At 41.7% G+C, this 22,453-nt stretch overlaps 1 protein-coding gene across 22 annotated transcripts in view; it reads left to right on the top strand.

Annotated features, from left to right (window-relative positions):
• The window catches only part of LOC118386898 (exostosin-1-like), a 243,167-nt gene that overhangs the window by 55,078 nt on the left and 165,636 nt on the right, over window positions 1–22,453 (top strand). The window lies entirely within an intron of this gene.

The raw sequence follows: 22,453 nt of genomic DNA, 5'->3' as shown, positions 1-22,453 counted from the left end.
AGCCTCGGAGCTGGATGAAAAGTTCAGTATGCAGGCAGAGGATGGACCAGCTCTCTTACCCTCTTCTTTGAAGATGGACAGGTGTTTGAGGTTGTCCTGTAAAAGGCAGACACTAGCCCCAGGCATATCCCCTCAGGCCTCATTCTTACATGTCTTCTGGGCTTCTCCTTGTCTCTGTTATAAATCCCATACGTACTCTCTCAGCTCAGTGCGCCCTCCTCTCAAGAATCCCCTCTGGCTTTAAGTTTAGCCGTAGAGCAGGTTCAACCACAGATCCCTATCTGATATTATTACGGCAGCACCTCCGACATGTCTTCTGGGCTTGGACGTTCTTCAAGTCCAAGGCTGTCTGTGAAGCTTCCCTTCCAAAACATAGCACATAGGATTTGATTGTAGTGGTATTTTGTTGTTCTATGGTTTCCATTTCTCAAGGAAATTGGAATTTGGCTGGATGCAGAATGTAGCATTCTTCTATATATATATTTTTTAAAATCATCATCCCTTTGAATGGGATTACCTGAATCGTAGACGGGTCCATTTTTTTTCAGTACAAATATTTCCCCCTTTACATAGGCTACTTTAGATAATTGGGAACAAAAATAAACAAGATTATATTCCAATAGCTGATGAACACCTTCCTAATATTGAGCTGCACCTCCTTTTGCCATCAGAACAGCCTCAATTCGTCAGGACATGGACTCCACAAGGTGTCAAGTGTTCCATAGGGATGCTGGCCCATGTTGACTCCTATGCTTCCCACAATTGTGTCAAGTTGACTGGATGTCCTTTGGGTGGTGATCCATTTGTGATACGCACGGGAAACTGTTGAATGGCACACATACACAATCCATGTCTCAATTGTCTCCAGGCTTAAAAATCCTTCTTTAACCTGTCTCCTCCCCTACACTGATTTTGAAGTGACATCAGTAAGGGATCGTAGCTTTCACCTGGTCAATCTGGCATGTTCCTAATGTTTTATACACTCAGTGTACAGTCTACAGTATATGTAGGATAATAGTTATTTAGTGTGAGGGACTGTGAGCAGTTAATCTGTGATCCTCACAACAGACAAGAGACTGGAGATGGAGGGACATGTTGACTGAGATGACACTCCTACGCAGTTGCTGCCTGGTCCCAAGTGGCACAGAGTTAAACCATCATTCCCAGAAGATTCCTGAAGAAGTCCTCCCCCATAGGTGCAATCTGCTTCCAGAAGTCTGGAACAATAAGCACGATGCCACACCCGTGTCAACCAAAACTTCGGTACTCCAGCTTTGTACCGTGTGCTTTGTTTGCACGTGAAGAAAAACTCATACAACAGCTCTGACTACCAGGAAATAAAATAAGAGGTTGGTGGTATGCTGACGCTAGTTTTTAGGGTTTCTGTGCTTTTATAGAGACTTCTGCTCAGCTGTTTACTTTTATATTGTTTGATGTGCAGAGAGAGTGAAATTATAGGGATCTCTGCCAATGTGATGACGTCTGATGTAATGGTTTAGAAACAACAGATTTAGTTGAATTAACTTTGTGTTGTGCAGATTGCTATATGGGGGATGAAGTATAATTGGTATCATATGCAAACAATAGTCTTGGTGGTGATGATGTCTAAGATTTGATGGTGCACAGGCAAGGTTTTGCTAGCAAGATCACAGCCATTCTCTCCTTAGAATGCATGCCTCTATGTGCAATACGTGAGAGCAATTAACTTGTGACAAAGATATCTCAGACAAATCTTACTGCTATACTGAATTCGACATTAACAATGACCCATTTGCTTCTTTAATTCCTCTGTCCCCATTAAGATGTTTACTAGCCTCTCATTCACCCCAGCCACTGCATGATAAATGGCATTGCCACACCATGTGATATAAAGTCAGATTATACGTCACCTTGCCTCAATATGCATGTTTAATGGTATATACTTTCTCCAAATTGTCCCATTTTTAATTGTGGGTTCAGTTACAACCCATCTATACCCAGAGATACTAGCTGCTGCTGCCGTCCTATGGCAATCCTCTATCTGGCTATAATCAATCTTCCAGACGCTCCATGTCATTTACTAATGCTCTTCATGGTGCTTTACCGTAAAGGCCAGTGTAAATTAAACCTGAGTCTGGTATATTAACCCTCTCACTGCCTGGCAGCCCAATACCTTCACATCCACTTATAGATGATGAACTGCAGCGATTCCCATACTCTGTCAGTTTGGCTACAGTTTGTTGACTTTGTCGAAAGCTATTAGATTCTCTTTTGTAGCTTTTTTACAAATCCATTTCTGTTTCTTGCGGAAAAATAGACATGAACGATTCAGTGGTTCGACGTATTCAATGTAAAGTAAGGATTATTTACCATTCTTTCTCTTATACTGTACTTCTCATAAAGACCCTTGAATAAAAAAGTGGAACCATGAAGTAAGAAATAGACTTGACAAAGTAGATCTTCCACTTGGACCGTCTTTGGTGAAAAGTGGCCTGCTATTTTAGTGCCAGCAGCTCCTTTCCTCCACTGTATTAACAGTGATCACACCGCAGGCGTTTAGGGATTCGATTTAAAAAAATGTTTTTAATGCTGTAACAGTTTTACTGCTCATACCCTTATATCATTACCTGGCTGTACTCACAAACCAGTGCCTGGAAATACTGGGTCAGGCAGGAAACTGCTCCCACGTTGTTTTTCTCCCTCCCTTGTTCATAAAATGTTTCTTTGAATCAATAACTGGACATTTCTTTGGAATTCGTTGAATTAAGGATACCTTTTTTCCAGCAAGAGAAGCCATACATTACTGTGATTTTGATACAATGGATAAATATGATGGTCCTCTTCCTCATTAATCTTTGATAACCCTCCCTTTCAGTGAGTCATTATGGATGCCATGACGGTGTACTTCTCGTCCACTCCATTAGGGTAATTAGACTGTGTGTTGAGAACACCAGCCTCTGGCCTCACGCATCCCCTGCCTGTCTGTACCAGCCCCATCATCCCTGTGTCGGAGCTGTGCAACCTACCTCTACATAGAGTACAAGTTATCGTTGTAACGGGCTGGGTGGGTACCAGCGAATAGCAACTCGTGTCTCACATCATTAAATTGAAAGGGAAGCCTGTCCTTAGCCAGTCTGCTGAAGTACAAGACATAGCGGGTCCCCCCTCATTAACCTTTACAGTTATTTTGTGCCCGCCTGCCCCGCCCAGCTCCAGTCTGCAGACAGAACACTAATTAAAGCACATCTCACCCAGTTCACACCAGAAAAAAAACCCAGATCTACCCTCCCACCGCCCAGTCAAATATCGACCTGACAAAAGGCCTAAAGCATATATACTCAACATTTGTATGCGTTGTATATGCAGTGTTCTATCTAGATGTACAGTGCATTCGGAAAGTATTCAGACCCCTTGACTGTCCCCCCCCCACACACACACACACAATCTATACACAATACCCCATAATGAAGAAGCGAAAACAGGTTTTTAGACATTTTTGCAAATGAATTACAAATAAACAGATACTTTATTTAGCTGGCATAAATTGCCAGCTAATCAGGGCTACATTGCATCCTCTCTTAGGTAGGTTTTGTATTCAGTTAGCAGCCATGAAAAGAGGCCTCATTAGCAGCCCTTGTTCAGGGTGTTCATTAAGTGTGCTTCCTGAGTTATTGTAGAAACTGCAGAGATGTGTTCGTACTTTGTAGTGACAAAACTCCATTGACAAAGCAATTATGATTTTTTTTTCTCTCACTCCCATTCTTCGACTGACAAAGAAAGGATATCCAAGATATCTGTGACAGCTTTGATATTGTATTGCTGTTTTTCTTCATGCTCAGTTAATTAGACTTAATGCTGCTGATTTGCAAGAATACAAAATCACTCACTGGAAGAAAAATGCCTCAAATGTTTGCTGTACCACTTCAATCAGCGAGTCTTGGTGTTACTTTCTAACACGACTATAAACGCTGCTCCTGTAAAGCAGTGTGCACGTTGATGTATATGTTGTGAATGCATTTCTCACCATGAAGAATGTCTTCTAGAACCCTCTCTCTTGCCAGATTATGGAGGAGAGTGAGCCAACTGATTCATGGTGATTCAGAGCGTTTGCTCTCATTTCGCTTCCTCTTGATTGCAGAACATTGACCACTTTTGGATTTCAGAGCAAGGAGGGCTTGACAAATGTGTTTTTTTATCTGTATTGTTTATTAAGGGCCTGGTTGATACTTCACAGAAAAAAACCTTCACGTTGGTCTGAAATGAGTCATTTCTTACTGAGTGGAATCAGCAGGCGCTCTCACTAATCTTCTCCTTACGACATCGCTGCTCGTATTAGTGGCATGAAATGATACAGCCCTGCAGTTATATCATGTGGCACTGAGAATACCTTTTTGTTCTCCCAATTTTCCACACTGCAGTCAGGAGAGAACTGATTTTCTTTTTTGCACTTTTGAAAAAGTATCCACACTTCCTGCCAGCATGCAAGTTAATTGAAATTATTAATTTGAAACCGTAATGAAATCATTCCTGGACTGTTTTCAGACCTGTTCTGGTCCCTGTTGTGCATTAAAGTAATATTTGTCATTACAGAACCTGTTCAAGAGCCAGTTTAATAAGATTAATGAAAAGAAAGAAGTAACAAATGCATTATCAGTGATCACAGTTAAGTTTGTTGTGGCTCGAGTCTGATTCCATCAGTGGACAGCATTATGAGCCTCACGCAAAAACAAGTTATGGACTAAAACTGTTCTGAGTTGCACGCCTTCACTACTCCCACTCCTAAAACCACCAAGTCCCAGCTCCTAAAACCACCAAGTCCCAGCTCCTAAAACCACCAAGTCCCAGCTCCTAAAACCACCAAGTCCCAGCTCCTAAAACCACCAAGTCCCAGCTCCTAAAACCACCAAGTCCCAGCTCCTAAAACCACCAAGTCCCAGCTCCTAAAACCTATAGACCATGTAATCTTTTAAGTGACTCACAGACACCGAGATGGAATGTGATTTAAGCACTTGAGTCCCCTTTGTTCCTACAGCTGAAGGGAAGGAACATTTCCTGGAACCGTGAGGCGGTCTGCGTGTATTGGCTCCACTGATCTCTGGCCCGCTGCCCACAGGGAGTGGAGTCATTAGCACAGTTCAAATCTTTTAAAGCTGATCTTACTTTTCCATTTCATATCCCTGGGCAGGCTGGCTGCGTGTCTCTGTGCCTTCCGGAGCTAGGCAGGGCCAGAGAGAGAGAGAGAGAGCTAGTCCTTGCTGTTGGATGTTTTATTAGCATAGCCAGGGGAATGGTAGAAATGAAGCCATCTCTGAGAGAGAGCGCAGGGTTAGAGTGGGCTTCCTGGTGCTCCCCAGTGCTCTTCATACGTGGTTCATGGATCTTCACAGGCAACATGCTGGGTCTGGGTGAGTAGGCCCCTTGCTGGGCTATATGAAAGGCCCTGTGCTTCTTAAAGACCTGGGCCTCGTTTCCCCGAGCCTTCGTAGCGTTAAGATTATTGTTAGAACTATCTCTTGATGTATCTTTAGTAGCCGAGGCCATTTTACAGAGCCTTCGTCGGGTCTACGTTTCACATTAAATGTGGGCTATTAGTCGCGTTTGCTTATGACGCAAGCCGCATCCATTTCCGCACCAGGGAACTGGACAGCTCCCCCAACGGGATCATGTGCAATACCGAACATGCCCCAAACAACGATGTTGGCTGTCGCTGTTACAGGTTCACTCAACGTGCTTGTTTGGGATACACTCTTTCAGAATTCATATCTCAATTCATAACATACCAAAATGTAAACCTTTTGGAGCATAGGCCTATTTATCTCTGGAATAACACATCACGTTGTAAGCAAGCTTGTTACAGTGCCTCCTTAAGACATGATTGACATCAAGAAAAAAGGGTGGGCTATCGGCTGATCGTTGGTGATTGATGTAAATCTCCTGTTGGAGTTAGCTCGCTCGATTATTATTAAATGTTTTGTATGTTTTGTGATTTATGTTCAATACTCTTAAAAGGTAACTTAGAAGATTATGAATATTATATTACTAACTAAAGATATATGTGTGGATATTTTAATAAATGGTGGTTAGCTTGAGTCTAGACTACCTGTGTTGCTGCTGCCAACTGAGGGAGTTTGGTCGGAGCAAGGGCCGTTAATGCAGCCGCTCCTCTCTGTCCTTCTGCCTCTATTTTCTTCATGTCAACCAACAATACCGAATATTGATGATGATGTAAATCAAGTGTTATCAAGTGTTGTGGCAGTACTGTTGATATTTTGATTTAGATAGCTACACACACTCAACCAATGGGCGCATCTCAAGCAATGCTTGTTTGGATACCGGGTGTGCGCATTCTCCATACAGGGCAGACCAGTGGACAGGGAATGGGGGGGGTGGCGAACTTGACAGTGTCAAGACAACTTTATGGAAGTGGGTTCAGAACAACAATAACAAAATGTATACAAAAATATACAGTGCCTTCAGAAAGTGTTCATACCCTATGACTTATCCCACATTTTTTGTTAGCCTGAATTCAAAATCTATTAAATATATATATATATATATATCTATATATATATATTTTTTTTATCTCATCCATCTTTCCCAGTAAAGTAATGAAAACAAGTTGAGCATCCCAGAAGGAAAGTGCTCAAAATAGCCCACGTTAACATAGTTAATTCGGAAAGTATTCAGACCCCTTGACTTTTTTACATTACAGCCTTATTCTAAAATTGATGAAATAGTTTTTCCCCCTCATCAAACTACACACAGTGCCCCATAATTACAAAGCAAAAACTGTTTTTTAGACATTTTTGCAAGAAAAAAATTGAAATATCACATTTTTATAAGTATTCAGACCTTTTACTCAGTACTTTTTTGAAGCACCTTTGGCAGTATTTCAGCCTCGAGTCTTCATGGGTATAACGCAACAAGCTTGGCACACCTGTATTTGGGGAGTTTCTCCGATTTATTCTCTGCAGATCCTCTCAAGCTCTGTCAGGTTTGATGGGTAGCATCGCTGCACAGCTATTTTCAGGTCTCTCCAGAGATGTTGATCGGGTTCAAGTCTGGGCACTGGCTAGGCCATTCAAGGACGCTCAGAGACTTGTCCCGAAGCCACTCTGGTGTTCTCTTGGCTGCGTGCTTAGTGTTGTTGTCCTTCGCCCCATTCTGAGGTCCTGAGCACTCTGGTTTTCATCAGGGTTTTCTGTCTGGCCACTCTACCAAAAAGGCCTGATTGGTGGAATGCTACAGAGTTGGTAACAGGATGATTGGTTGGCTATTTGAGCCAGTAAATGGGGCTTTACTATTCTTAGGTAACATAATTAAATTGAAAATATGGCAAATATTAAAAATATGGCAAATACGAGTGGCAATATCGTCCGCTATTGCCCTAAGTAGTTGTCAGTCTTGGATGGAAAAGACTTTCATCATTCTTATAGGGATGGACATTCATCAAGCACAATAGTTACACAAATGACTGATTGGCTGAGAGAAATTGATGATAAAAGGATTGGGGGGGCTGTGTTAGACTTCAGTGCTGACATTATCGATCATAGTCTACTGCTGGAAAAACGTATGTGTTATGACTTTACACCTGCTATATTGTGGATAAAAAGTTACCTATCTAACAGAACACAGAGGGTGTACATTAATGGAAGCCTCTAACATAATCTAAGTAGATTCAGGAATTCCCCAGGGAAGCTGGCTAGGCCCCTTTACTTTTTTCAGTCCTTACTAAAGACATGCCACTGGTTTTGAGTAAAGCCAGTGTGTCTATGTATGCGGATGACTAAACACTATACATGTCAGCTACTACAGCGACTGAAATGACTGCAAAACTTAACGAAGAGCTGCAGTTTGTTTCAGAGTGGGTGTCAAGGAATAAGTTAGTCCTAAATATTCCTAAAACTAAAAGCATTGTATTTGGGACAAATCATTCGCTCAACCCTAAACCTCAGCTAAATCATGTAATAAATAATGTGGAAATTGAGGTGACTAAACTGCTTGGAGTAACCCTGTGTTATAAACTGTCATGGTCAAACATATTGATACAACAGTAGCTAAGATGGGGAGAAGTCTGTCCATAATAAAGCGCTGCTCTACTTTTAATAGCACTATTAACAAGGCAGGTCCTTCAGGCCCTAATTTGATCACTCCTGGACTACTGTTCAGTCGTGTGGTCAGGTGCCACAAAAAGGGACTTAAGAAATGTGTAATTGGCTCAGAACAGGACAGCATGGCTGGCCCTTGGATGTACACAGAGAGCTAACATTAAAAATATGCGTGTCAATCTCTCCTGGCTGAAAGTGGAGGAGAGATTTGACTATATCACTTATTGTATTTATGAGAGGTATTGACATGTAGAATGCACCGAGGTGTCTGTTTGAACTACTGGCATACAGCTCGGACACCCATGCATACTCCACAAGACATGCCACATGAGGTCTCTTCGCAGTCCCCAAGTCCAGAACAGACTATGGGAGGCGCACAGTGCTACATAGAGCCATGACTACAGGGAACTCTATTCCATATCAAGTAACTGATGCAAGCAGTAAAACATTATTTAATAAATAAAACAGAGAAAAATACACCTTATGGAACACCGGGAACTGTGAAGAAACACAAACGTAGACACATGCATACACACATACGATAACATAAGCACTATACACACACGTACACATGGATTTTGTATTGTAGATATGGGACTCACCACCTGGATTCGGTCTTATGTAGCAACATTTGAATTTAGTTTTTTTTTAAACATTGGATTAAAGTAGAGACTCAGCTACAAAATGGTATATCATACATTGCATTTGAGGAAACAATGGGAAAGTAATTATGTTTTGTAAGTTGATGAACTTGTAAACTCACTTTTGAGAAAACTGTCTTTTATATGTTTTGGTACAACTATTGGCGAGCCCTTTATCTACAGCCATTCAGCATTGTTCACACCCTCTTAAGCCTTGTCCCCACCCATCTCTTTAAAACTTCTTATGGCTGGGGGGCAGTATTGAGTAGCTTGGATGAATAAGGTGCCCAAAGTAAACAGAGAAATCAAAACAGGAAGTGAGAAAGCTGAGGCTGGTATGTACTCAACACAGTTCCCATTGAAATCTGCTTGAGATATTAATGATGCTGCACTTCCTAGGGCTTCCACTAGATGTCACCCGTCTAAAGACATTTGAATGAGGCTTCTACTGTGTTGTGGGACTGAATGAATCCGGTGTCTGGCAGTCAGCCATTTTCTGGTCACGCGCATTGCACATGATAGCGACCTACGTTCCATGGCTCCTGAAAACACAGAGGAATACTCCGGGTTGGAACTTTATTGAAGATTAATGTTAAAAACATCCTAATGATTGATTCTGTACTTAGTTTGAAATGTTTCTTTGACCTGTAATATAACTTTTTGAAGTTTTCCGACGTAACGCTGACCCGAACGAGCATTTGGATATGTATACCAAGCGCGCTAACAAAAGTAGCTAATTGGACATAAATAACGGACATTATCGAACAAATCAAGCATTTATTGTGGACCTGGGATTCCTTGGAGTACATTCTGATGAAGATCATCAAAGGTAGGGGAATATTTAGCATGTCATTTCTGGTTTATGTTGACTACAACATGGCGGCTATTTTGACTTGATTGTTCTGAGCGCCGTCTCAGATTATTGAATGGTTTGCTTTTTCAGTCAAGTTTTTTTTTTTTATCTGACACAGCGGTTGCATTAAGGACATGTGTATAACTTGTATTATCATCTACATTTATGATGAGTATTTCTGTTGACTCGATGTGGCTATGTAAAATCACTGGATGTTTTTGGAACTAGTGAATGTAACGTGCCAATGTAAACTCTGATTTTTTTATATAAATATTAACTTTATCAAACAAAACATACATGTATTGTGTAACATGAATTCCTATGAGTGTCATCTGATGAAGATCATCAAAGGTTAGTGATTCATTTTATCTCTGTGGTTTTTGACTCTCTTTGGCAGGAAAAATGGCTGTGTTTTATTGTGACTAGGTAATATATGCCATTTAGCTGACGCTTTTATCCAAAGCGATTTACAGTCATGTGTGCATACATTCTACGTATGGGTGGTCCCGGGAATCGAACCCACTACCCTGGCGTTACAAGCGCCATGCCCTACCAACTGAGCCACAGAAGGACCGGTGCTGACCTAACATAATCGTTTGTGGTGCTTTCGCCATAAATCCTATTTGAAAACTGTGGTGGGATTAGCAACAAGAATACCTTTAAAACGGTATAAGATACATGTATGTTTGAGGAATTTTAAATATGAGATTTCTGTTGTTTTGTATTTGGCGCCCTGCTCTTTCAGTGTCTGTTGTCATATCATCCCGGTAACGGGATTGCAGCCCAAAGAGGATTATTAAGGGTTGATCCAACCATTCTATATGAACTTGCCAGCTACTTCCAGACATCTGAGAGAGGGAGAGATCAGCTCACTGAACATTACTCGCCCTATCTCTCTGTGGTTTTGCGTTCAGAGCGCACACTGGACGCTCTGGCCAATAAGTAGGGTTGTTCCGCAAGCTCTGACCTCACAACTACAGTCAAGCACCCAAGCTAACTGGCTAACTTTGGCTAGCTGCTTCCAGACACATAATGAGAGAACATCCCACTCTGACCTGAGTGTTGGTGACTGTAACTGTGCTGCTGGCAACAATTTGAATTACGTTTTGTTGCCGACGTTTACTGACACTGGACATATTCAACAGGTGTTGAGCTTTCATAAATGCATGAGTTATTCTGCGCTCTGGCACACTAAGACGAGAAATGTAGCTAGATGGCTTGCTAGGTAAACAATGAATCCTAACGCATGATGTAATGTTAGTTAGCGAGCCAGCCAGCTAACGTTAGCTCGCTGACTTGAAATGAAGATACTGTGTCAAAATTAGAGTGGAGTCTTTTAAGACATGTAGCTAGCTAGCTAAACAATGGACCATAATCACAACTCATGATGTTACTACCTTGCATGAATCTGTAGATAGCTGACCAACCAGGTTCTATGGCTATAACTAGTCATGGAAATGTGTTTGAGATACGAAGAATAAGATCATGCACATAACTTTAGCTAGAGACCCAGCCTACTAATGTTAGCTAGCTAACAGTACATTTGAAATTAAACCCCTTTCTCTCAAAATTAGAAATGTGTAATATCTGAAAATCTTACCAGTATACATCGTGGTTGGACGTGTCTCCTGTCTGACGCCATGCATGGTTGCCTTAGTTTGAAGATGTAATCCAGACTAGTGTTTTCTCTTTCTCCTTAGCTATCATACTCGAATTCCACTGATTTCAAAACTCTGTTCTAGCGAGCCAGCCAGCTAACGTTAGCTAGCTAACAGTACACTAACTTGTCATTAGGTTTATGCAGTTTTACTACGCAATATATTTTTAAAAAGCTGCGTTTGACACGTTCACCTAAACATACTGACCAGCTTCAATAGACAGACGCGTGCTATATGGTAGACCAATCCAAACACATCTCTCTGCATGGCCAGCCCACACATTATCTCAGCCAATCATGGCTAGCGGGAAGGTTGCGCCCTTTTTCAGTGACTAAACCAACTAGACTCGTAATGTAACAGTTTTATTCGTATTCATAGATGGCAGACAAGTTTGATATTAAGGCACATGAAAGTTCACATGTTCGAGAAGGCATTTCTGCCAAAAAAATCATTTTGAGCAAAAAAATGTTTTCCATTCAAACAGCTCTCCTGTGAAGTCGTGACTTGCGACATATGCCTAGTTTCCTGAATTGGATCACATATGTGATAGTGGTAAAGTAGGTGCCTGAGGGCACACTGTGTTGTGAAAGTGTTCTGTTTTAAAATGTATATAACTGCCATAATTTTTCTGGACCCCAGGAAGAGCAGCTACTGCCTTGGCAGCAGCAAAATGGGGATACATAATAAATACAAATATAATTACACTGCACCATAACTACAGTTTTATTTTTATTATTATACAAATTCCTAATTTACAAAGGTATTCACATCCATGAGTCAATACATGTTAGAATCACCTTTGGCACCACTTTGGTGGGTTGATCATTGCTAGACAGACATTTTCAAGTCTTGCCATAGATTTTCAAGCAAATTTTAGTCAAAACGGTACTAGGCCACACAGGAACATTCAGTGTCGTCTAAGGTAAGCAACTCCAGTGTGTATTTGGCCTTGTGTTTTTGGTTGTTGTTTTTTATATTTTTTAGTTAACCTTTTATTTAACTAGGCAAGTCAGTTTAGAACAAATTCTTATTTACTATGACGGTCTACCCCGGCCAAACCCTAACCCAGACGACGCTGGGCCAATTGTGTGCCACACTATGGGACCAATCACGGCCGGTTGTGCTACAGCCTGGAATTGAACCAGATTCTGTGGTGATGCCTCTAACACTGAGATGCAGTGCCTTACACGGAACCCAAACCGGCTGCGCGTGTGCGTCATCGTACATAAATATATCTTGTCACCCTACACCAAACGCGATCACGACACGCGGGTTAATATATCAAAACAAACTCTGAACCAATGACATTAATTTGGGAACAGGTCAAAAAGCATTAAACATTTATGGCAATTTAGCTAGTTAGCTTGCCCTTGCTAGCTAATTTGTCCTATTTAGCTAGCTTGCTGTTGCTAGCTAATTTGGCCTGGGATATAAACATTATTTTTTTTTTAACCTTAAATGCACAAGGTCCTCTACTCTGACAATTCATCCACACATAAAAACGGTCAACCGAATCGTTTCTAGTCTCCACCTTCCAGGCCTTTTCATCGTTTAACTTCTATGGTGATTGGCATCTACATTTTTATAGTATTACCACGACTACCGGCAACAGTTTGTCTTTCAATCACCCACTTGGGTATAATCAATGAGGAGATGGCACGTGGGTAACTGCTTCTATAAACCAATGAGGAGATGGGAGAGGCAGGACTTTCAGTGCGATCTGCGTCAGTAATAGGAATGACTTCTATTTTAGCCCTTGAAAACGCAGATGCGCGCGAGCAGTGGGTGCAATAATTGATTAACATAGATTCCTACATTTATTTTGCAACGCTTATTTTGCAGCGCACACAACGCGAGCGGGGTAGTCAGTGTATTAGACCGCTGCGCCTCTCTGGAGTCCTGCTGAAAGAGGAATTTGTCTGCTGGAAAGCAGGCTAAATCATGTTTTCTTCTAGGATTTTGCCTCTGTGTAGCTCTATTCTGTCTCTTTTTAACCATAAACTCCCTAGTCCTTACTAGGGCTGTGGCAGTCACAACATTTTGTCAAGCGAGTAACTGTCGGCCTCACGGTAATTAACATACACACATTTAGCATCTCCTGGCGTCTACACACAGCCTACAAGCCACTGATGCAGTAAAAAGTAATACATCCATGTGATGTAGCCTACACCTTCACAATAAAGCCATTATTTTAGACAGGTCTAAAGAAACATGATATGAACATTTTTATATTTCAGAATAACAGAATAGCATACTCGGAGTTGTCCTTATGTTAGGTCCTGATCTGACTATGCCATATGGCTGTGGGCTACACTAGTTCATTTAGCAGACAGGATTTGGTTAGCATTATTTTATAGTATGAAGAACACAATTGAACAAAGCTGAATAAAATAGAAACAATATTTTCTCCAAATGATTTAATGGAGTGCACACATGCAGCTATTCTGTGTTGAGCGGTTAACAAAGAAATAGGTATTCCTACAGATGAAGTCGGAAGTTACATACACTTAGGTTGGAGTCATTAAAATTTGTTTTTCAACCACTCCACATACTTCTTGTAAACAAACTATAATTTTGACAAGTCGGGCAGGACATCTACTTTGTGCATGACACAAGTAATTTTTCCAACAATTGTTTACAGACAAATCATTTCACTTATAATTCACTGTATCACAATTGCAGTGGGTCAGAAGTTTACATACACTAAGTTGACTGTGCCTTTAAACAGATTGGAAGATTCCAGAAAATAATGCCATGGCTTTAGAAGCTTCTGATAGGCTAATTGACATAATTGGAGTCAATTGGAGGTGTACCTGTGGATATATTTCAAGGCCTACCTTCAAACTTAGTGCCTCTTTGCTTGACATCATGGGAAAATCAAAAGAAATGAGCCAAGACCTCAGAAAAAAATGGTAAACCCCCACACGTCTGGTTCATCCTTGGGAGCAATTTCCAAACGCCTGAAGGTATCACGTTCATCTGTGCAAACAATAGTACGCAAGTATAAACACCATGGGACCACGCAGCTGTCAAACCGCTCAGGAAGGAGACGTGCACTGTCTCCTAGAGATGAACGTACTTTGGTGCGAAAAGTGCAAATCAATCCCATAACAACAGCAAAGGACCTTGTGAAGATGCTGGAGGAAACAGGTACACAAGTATCTATATCTACAGTAAAACGAGTCGTATATCGACGTAACCTGAACGGCCGCTCAGCAAGGAAGAAGCCACTGCTCCAAAACCTCCAAAAAAATCCAGACTATGGTTTACAGTTGCACATGGGGACAAAGATCGTACTTTTTGGAGAAATGTCCTCTCGTCTGATGAAACAGAAATGGAACTGTTTGGCCATAATGACCATCGTTGTGTGGAGGAAAAAGGGGAGGCTTGCAAGCCGAGGAACACCATCCCAACCGTGAAGCACGGGGGTGAGCGCATCATGTTGTGAGGATGTTTTGCTGCAGGAGGGACTGGTGCACATCACAAAATATATGGCATCATGAGACAGGAAAACTAAGTGGATATATTGAAGCAACATCTCAAGACATCAGTCAGGAAGTTAGGGCTTGGTTGCAAATGGGTCTTCCAAATGGACAATGACCCCAAGCATACTTCCAAAGTTGTGGCAAAAGTCAAGGTATTGGAGTGGCCGTCACAAAGCCCTGACCTCAAGCCTATCGAAAATTTGTGGGCAGAACTGAAAAAGCATGTGCGGGCAAGGAGGCCTAGAAACCTGACACATTTACACCAGCTCTGTCAGGAGGAATGGGCCAAACAATTTAAAGGCAATGCTATCAAATATTAATTGAGTGTATGTAAACTTCTGACCCACTGGGAATGTGATGAAAGAAATAAAAGCTGAAATAAATCATTCTCTCTACTATTATTCAGACATTTCACATTCTTAAAATAAGGTGGTGATCCTAACTGACCTAAGACAGTGAATGGAATTTTTACTAGGATTAAATGTCAGGAATTGTGAAAAACTGAGTTTAAATGTAGTTTGCTAAGGTGTATATAAACTTCCAACTTCAAATGTATATGCTTATTTTAGTTATGAATTTAACTTTAGTTCTACAAACGTTGGGCTATGTGTTTTGATTTTTAATACATTTTAAGGTTGTATGATGTGACACTAATGATGATTTGAAAAAAGTGTCTTGAAAGGAATGAGATTTGTTTTTTTTGCGCAGGCTGTACATACACACTTTGTCAGTCTCTCATTCACAATTTGACAAGAACTTGATAATGCCTTGAATTTCCCGGCTGCATCCCTATTGTGTGGTCGTAATGCACCAGCCTTTTGCGGCCAGTGACTGTTGTTCCTTTCTCGCTGAGTACTGCTGCTCTGAAGCACCTCTCGCTCACATGGCTCTCCATCACGTGATTGGGTCATTCCCACAGGCTACAAGTGAAGACTGACACTTCGGGGATGTAACTGCGTGCATCCTTATCCAATTCTGAGGTGTGTATTGAAGATATTGGAAGAACTGTCCACATTTACTTTTCGTCAGCCAACAAGATGAGTAGGCCTAACGAACAGCAAAAGCACTAGCCTATGTCGATTTACTATCCCCATAGTACAAAAATTGACCTATTCTGTGCAAGAAATAAATATTCTGGGACAGTTGTGGGTTGCGATAGATCCCAAATTAATAGAATCACTAGCATTTTACACAATGAGGCTGATGCAACAGATCAGAACGTTTAGCTTAAAATGTTGATAAACTATTAGTCTATTTCTTCACATAAGCGCAGCAATGCGCACACGGCGGCAGGCATTAAGCGCAATTGTTCCATTAGCGGGAAAACATTATCTTCCCCAAACTTGAAACTCACACACTGCTTATGTATGCCAGTTAGACTCTACACCCATTTGTAAAGCAGATTAATGTGCTTCATTTTTTAAGAAGTTATTTGGCCACTTTAGTTGTGATACAAACCTTATCAAAACAGATAAGCCTATGGGCTAGGCTACATGAGGGTGTGCAACTATGATTCGAATAAGTCGCTAAAAAAAGGAATTATTTCTTGGCTTATGCTGGGCATCATTCACAAGTGGTAATATATAATTCACAAGTGATAAGCTAATATTGTCACTCATCAGACTTTTCTTGATGTAATATTGTCTTTACATATACTAAATAATGTGTGACATCTGTTTTGATTTAGAATGGACCATTTTCGTGCACCTGTCTCAAAGAGGAGCAGAGGAAAAATACACTTAATCTATGAACTTAAATAGCTTATCCCCGTGGTTTATTTTCATGCCAGCCATGTAGGCTGTACTCCTGTTGTCAAGTTAAGTAATGTGCTTAATATTAGGAAAGTTGAGAAATAAATATAGTAGGCCTAGCCTTCAGAAAGCTGATGAGATCCTCCTTTTTTTAAGAGGCCATCACTCTGTTTTCTCTTGCAATTGCATAGCCTATAGAAGTGTTGCGCAACATGAGCTCATGGGCTCTCATGAAGTGTTTGATTAAATTCCCGATGACATTTGCATTGATGTCAGAGTGATTAGAGGGACAATAGAGTGCTGAGTACCAGGCAGTTAGCATGTGTGGTAGGCTACTAATGTCCATCGGCAGCATTCGAGCTTGGAAAAGCCTAATTACCATGACTAAACGGTCACGTGGAATTTGACTGCCTTCATGACTCGTGACCGCCAGTGTGGCGGTAACACGATCACTGCAACAGCCCTAGCCAATGACAAGTATACCCAACACTTGATGCAGCCACCAACATGCTTGAAAATAATTTTTTGCAGTTTGACTTTAGTGCCTTATTGCAAACGGGATGCATGTTTAGGATATTTTTGATTCTGTACAGGTTACCTTCTTTTCATGTAGGTTCTTATTATGACATCTCAATTTAATCCATTTTGAAATTCAGGCTGCAACACAACAAAATGTGGAAAGTCAAGGGGTGTGATTTCTTTCTGAAGGCACTGTATACCACCACACAAAAGGGCACTTGGTGAGTGGGAGGGCAAAGGGGCAGGTGCTCGGGCTACAAGGGAGTCGGGGCGCTTAATGGTCAAAGGACATGCGGGCAGCCATTTCAATTCCTTAATACAGATTCTCAATGTATTTTATTTTATATACTCCCTGCAGTAAGAATGACATTTTGAATTACTTAGTTCGGTTTTGAATACTCCTGCAGGTATACACCAGTATTCAATGATTATAATTTTTATATAAACATACTTACAATATAAACTGTACTTCATTATTTGTTTTAACTGTTAAGTGTGGTTTTCTGCCCACGCACACAGTCACACTGTAAATACATAGTGTTCAATATAGGAGAGAGCAGCAAGTATTGTTATGTGTTGAGAAACTGTGTTTTAGTTTTCCTGGCATGGCCTTTGCAAATGTCACAATTTGAGGTTTTATGGATTTCAGCAGAGAAAAGACAGAAAACACTCCTAAAATGGGAGTGTGAAAGTGTCTGAAGTTTATTGATGTCAAGTGATTATATGTTATTATGAAGTGAAAATATGCATGAGTCTCTCTTAAATCCACCAGCGACGCTACAGTACATATCTTTTCTTGGAATGAGAGCCATGGTCGCTAAAAGCAATGAAGTCATTTTTCCATTGGCTGATAACTCCACTGTACTTGGCCACTTAGGGACACTTTTCTGGGCTTCAGAAGTTCTTAGTTTGATTTTCCATCCCCCACCCCCTCTCTCCCAGCATGCAACTGTAATGTATGGAATGCCGTTTTAACATACTCCAAGTGTATAAAACATTAAAGACACCTTCCTAATATTGTTGCACCCCCCCATTGCCCTCAGAACAGCCTCAATTCGTCGGGGCATGGACTCTACAAGGTGTCAAAAGAATTCCACAGGGAATACTGGCCCATGTTGATTCCAATGCTTTCCACAGCTGTGTAAATTAGGCTGGATGTCCTTCAGGTGGTGGACCATTCTTGACAAACTATTGAGTGTAAAAAAACAGCAGTGTTTCAGTTCTTGACACACGCCTGGCACCTACTATCATACCCAGTTCAAAGGCACTTCAATCTTTTGTCTTGCCCATTCACCCTCTGAATGGCACACATACACAATCCACGTCTCAATTGTATTGAGGCTTAAAAATCCTTATTTAACCTGTCTACTCCCCTTCACCTACACTGACTGAAGTGGATTTAACAAATTACATCAATAAGGGATCATAGGTTTCACCTGGATTCACTTGGTCAATCTGTCATGGAAAGAGCAGGTGTTCATAATGTTTTGCACACTCAGTGTATCGTCACATTTTTGATCATACTGTAAGCAGGCTTTGGCCGAACAACACTCTTAAAGGCCCAGTGCATTTAAAACTGAATCTTCTTGTGTTTTCTATATACTACCGTTAAAAAATTTGGTCACTTAGAAATGTCCTTGTTTTTGAAAGAAAAGCATATTTCTTTCAAAAATTGATCGGAAACATTGATCGGAAATACAGTGTTGACATTGTTGATGTTGGAAATGACTATTGTAGCTGGAAACGTCTGATTGTTAATGGAATATCTACATAGGCGAACAGAGGCCCATCACTCCTGTGTTCCAATGGCACGTTGTTAGCTAATCCAAGTTTATCATTTTAAAAGGCTAATTGGTCATTAGAAAACCCTTTTGCAATTATGTTAACACAGCTGAAAACGGTTGTTCTTATTAAATAAGCATTAAAACTGTCCATCTTTAGACTAGTTGAGTTTCTGGAGGATCAGCATTTATGAGTTTGATTACAGGCTCAAAATGGCCGGAAACAAAGCACTTTCTTCTGAAACTCGTTAGTCTATTCTTGTTCTGAGAAATGAAGGCTATTCCATGTGAGAAATTGCCAAGAAACTGAACATCTCAAACAACGCTGTGTACTACTCCCTTCACAGAACAGTGCAAACTGGCCCTAACCAGAATAGAAAGAGGAGTGCGAGGCCCCGGTGCACAACTGAGCAAGAGGACAAGTACATTAGTGTCTCTAGTTTGTGAAACAGACCCCTCATAAGTCCTCCACTGGCAGTTTCATTAAATAGTACCCACAAAACACCGGTCTCAACATCAACAGTGAAGCGGCGACTCTGGGATGCTGGCTTTCTAGGCAAAGTTCCTCTGTCCAGTGTTCTTTTGCCCATCTTAATATTTAGTTTTTATTGGCCAGTCTGAGATATGGCTTATTCTTTGCTACTCTGCCTATAAGGCCAGCATCCGGAGTCGCCTCTTCACTGTTAATGTTGAGACTGGAGTTTTACGGGTACTGTTTAATGAAGCTGCTAGTGGAGGACTTGTGAGGGGTCTGTTTCTCAAACTAAACACGCTAATGTACTTGTCTCTTGCTCAGTTGTGCACCAGGGCCTCCCACTCTATTCTGGTTAGAGCCAGTTAGCGCTGTTCTGTGAAGGGAGTAGTTCTTTCTTTCGAATAAGCTATTTGTGTATGTTTTTGACCATTTTAATTGAAAACAAAAGGTACTTGTTACTCAGAAATTATTTTATATTGAGATAAAAACGGCTGCATTGGACTTTTAATAGACCAATCACCACAGACGATTGGGCAGCGAGTTCACCATGGCCCTTTAGTCCATTTCTCTTTATATGTCTGAGTTTCTTTGTTGTGACATTGTTTATTTGGACAGTTTGTCCAGCTGCGTTAGCCCCCAGCACTACGTGTAGTTCTGACAGGTCTGGAGCGTGGCCTCCACGGCGTCGTGGCGCGGACATTTCTGGCAGCCGGGTAAACCCTTTCTGACTCGTTTTCCAGTGTGAGGTCAGCTCTTTGAACCATTACTGTGTCACAGACCTGAAGTTGACGGCATATCTGGCCAATGCACGGTCACGTACTGCAGGTATTAGTCCGTGGAGAAATGACAGGGTGGTGGCCTTCTATTACATTTTACATTTAAGTCATTTAGCAGACGCTCAAATTGATGCGACAAATACAATGTGTAGACCGTCCTGTGAAATGCTTACTTACAAGCCCTTAACCAACAGTGCAGTTCAAGAAAGAGTTACTTTTTATTTTGTAAATATTTGATTAACACAATAAAATAACAATAATGAGGCTATATACAGGGGGTACCGGTACCGAGTCAATATGCGGTGGTACAGGTTAGTTAAGGTAATTTGTACATGTAGAAATGATGTACAAAACAAATGATTAATTGTTCAGCAGTCTTATGGCTTGGGGGTAGGAGCTGTTAAGGAGCCTTTTGGTCCTAGACTTGGCGCTCCGGTACCGCTTGCCGTGCGTTAGCAGAAAAAAACTGACTTTGGTGACTGGAGTCTTTGACCATTTTTTGACACCGCCTAGTATATGGGTCCTGGATGGCAGGATGCTTGGGCCCAGTGATGTACTGGGCTGTACGCACTACCCTCTGACTGGGTTACAAAGACTGAGATCCCCCTTCATACTGTCTCTGTGGCCCAGCCTCTCTTTATGGGTCTGCTGAGAGAGAATGCTGGATGAAAGACATTATTACATAGCACTGAGGCCCTTAATAGGATTTGCAGGTGAGGGGTTTTGAGGAGGCACCTCTCTCGGATCTAAGGTACTGGATAAGCGCTAAACCAGGTACAGTAGACCAGCAGGGCCCAGATTTTTTTGAGGGGGGAATGAGAGTTTCTCTGCTGTACCTATTTATGGTTTCTTGTGAGAGGTGTGGGGCAGTGACTCGTCTCTCAGCAGGCTCCATACAACCCCAACCCCTCAGCTCACTGGGCACTGCATTCATCCACCTCTGGCCTGCTCGCCTCCCTACCACTGAGGAAGTACAGTTCCCGCTCAGCCCAGTCAAAACTGTTCGCTGCTCTGGCCCCCCAATGGTGGAACAAACTCCCCCACGACGCCAGGACAGCGGAGTCAATCACCACCTTCCGGAGACACCTGAAACCCCACCTCTTTAAGGAATACCTAGGATAGGATAAAGTAATCCTTCTCACCCCCCTTAAAAGATTTAGATGCACTATTGTAAAGTGGCTGTTCCACTGGATGTCATAAGGTGAATGCACCAATTTGTAAGTCGCTCTGGATAAGAGCGTCTGCTAAATGACTTAAATGTAAATGTAAATGAGAACAGGGTTTGTTTAGGCGGAAACACCCTCAAAGTCAAACAAACCATTGGGTTTTCCCTCAAGGTGGTTTTCTTACATTGGTTAAAAAGATTTATGTTAACATACAGGTCTGTTGTTGAACTCATACTCTGTTGTCTACACCAGGATAACAAAAAGACCCACTTCTGTGAAAAGTCTTGTGTGAATAAAAGTGCCATTCCCATGGTCTCCCTACTTAAATTTGCTAAGAGTCAAGCACCAATACATTACACCAGACTGGGGAATTTGAAGCATTGTCAGACCATTCTATCAAGACGTCGATTCAGCAGAGAAACAGCAGAGAAACACCAGAGCATCCCTGTGGCCCCAAGCAGGATGACACAGTCTAACCGAGAAATCAGCCACACCTCGGCCCAATACAATGCACACTCTGTAGCCTGTAACTCAGCCAGCCCTGTTAATCACACACTCACGCATATATTCACGCTCACACACACACACACACACACACACACACACACACACACACACACACACACACACACACACACACACACACACACACACACACACACACACACACACACACACACACACACACACACACAGAGAGAGAGCGACTCATAGGACTGGGGTTAAAGCGGGATGAAATTATTCAGAAAGAAAGCCTTGTTTCAGCCAACAACCTCACCCTCCCAATATACAGCATATGTGACTAATGCTCATCCGTTTATGTATCTGTTTGTTTGGCAGGGAAAACAGGCCCAAACCCCCACTGATCCCTCCAGCAGAAATCAATCAGTGGAGGAGCGCAGAGGTTTTAGCGATTCTTTGCCGCGATCCTCCATGTCCCATTAACAAAGGCGTGACAGAGCGAGCGCTGGCAATCCCTGCTAAGACCCTGTGCCTTTCTCCTCCTCCTGTGTGAGCAGAAAAGCCTGCACCAAATACCATTGTAGGACACACAATGAGAACGTCCCCACTCGTGTCAGGAGACTGAATGCACTATAGTCAGGAAATTCACTGCTTGCGAGGAGGTGACAATGACAGTTTAATTGAGTGAATCTGTGTGTATGTGTGTGTGTGGTGTGTGTGTGTGTGTGTACAACAACACATTTTCAAGGCAGGTTCAGTTCACTTGTCTACTGGATAATTTGTCCTGCTGCCATGACGT

Source organism: Oncorhynchus keta, chromosome 8 (assembly GCF_023373465.1).
Source record: "Oncorhynchus keta strain PuntledgeMale-10-30-2019 chromosome 8, Oket_V2, whole genome shotgun sequence".
NCBI classification, from domain to species: Eukaryota; Metazoa; Chordata; class Actinopteri; order Salmoniformes; family Salmonidae; genus Oncorhynchus; species Oncorhynchus keta.
This window is presented reverse-complemented; position numbering and strand designations above follow the sequence as displayed.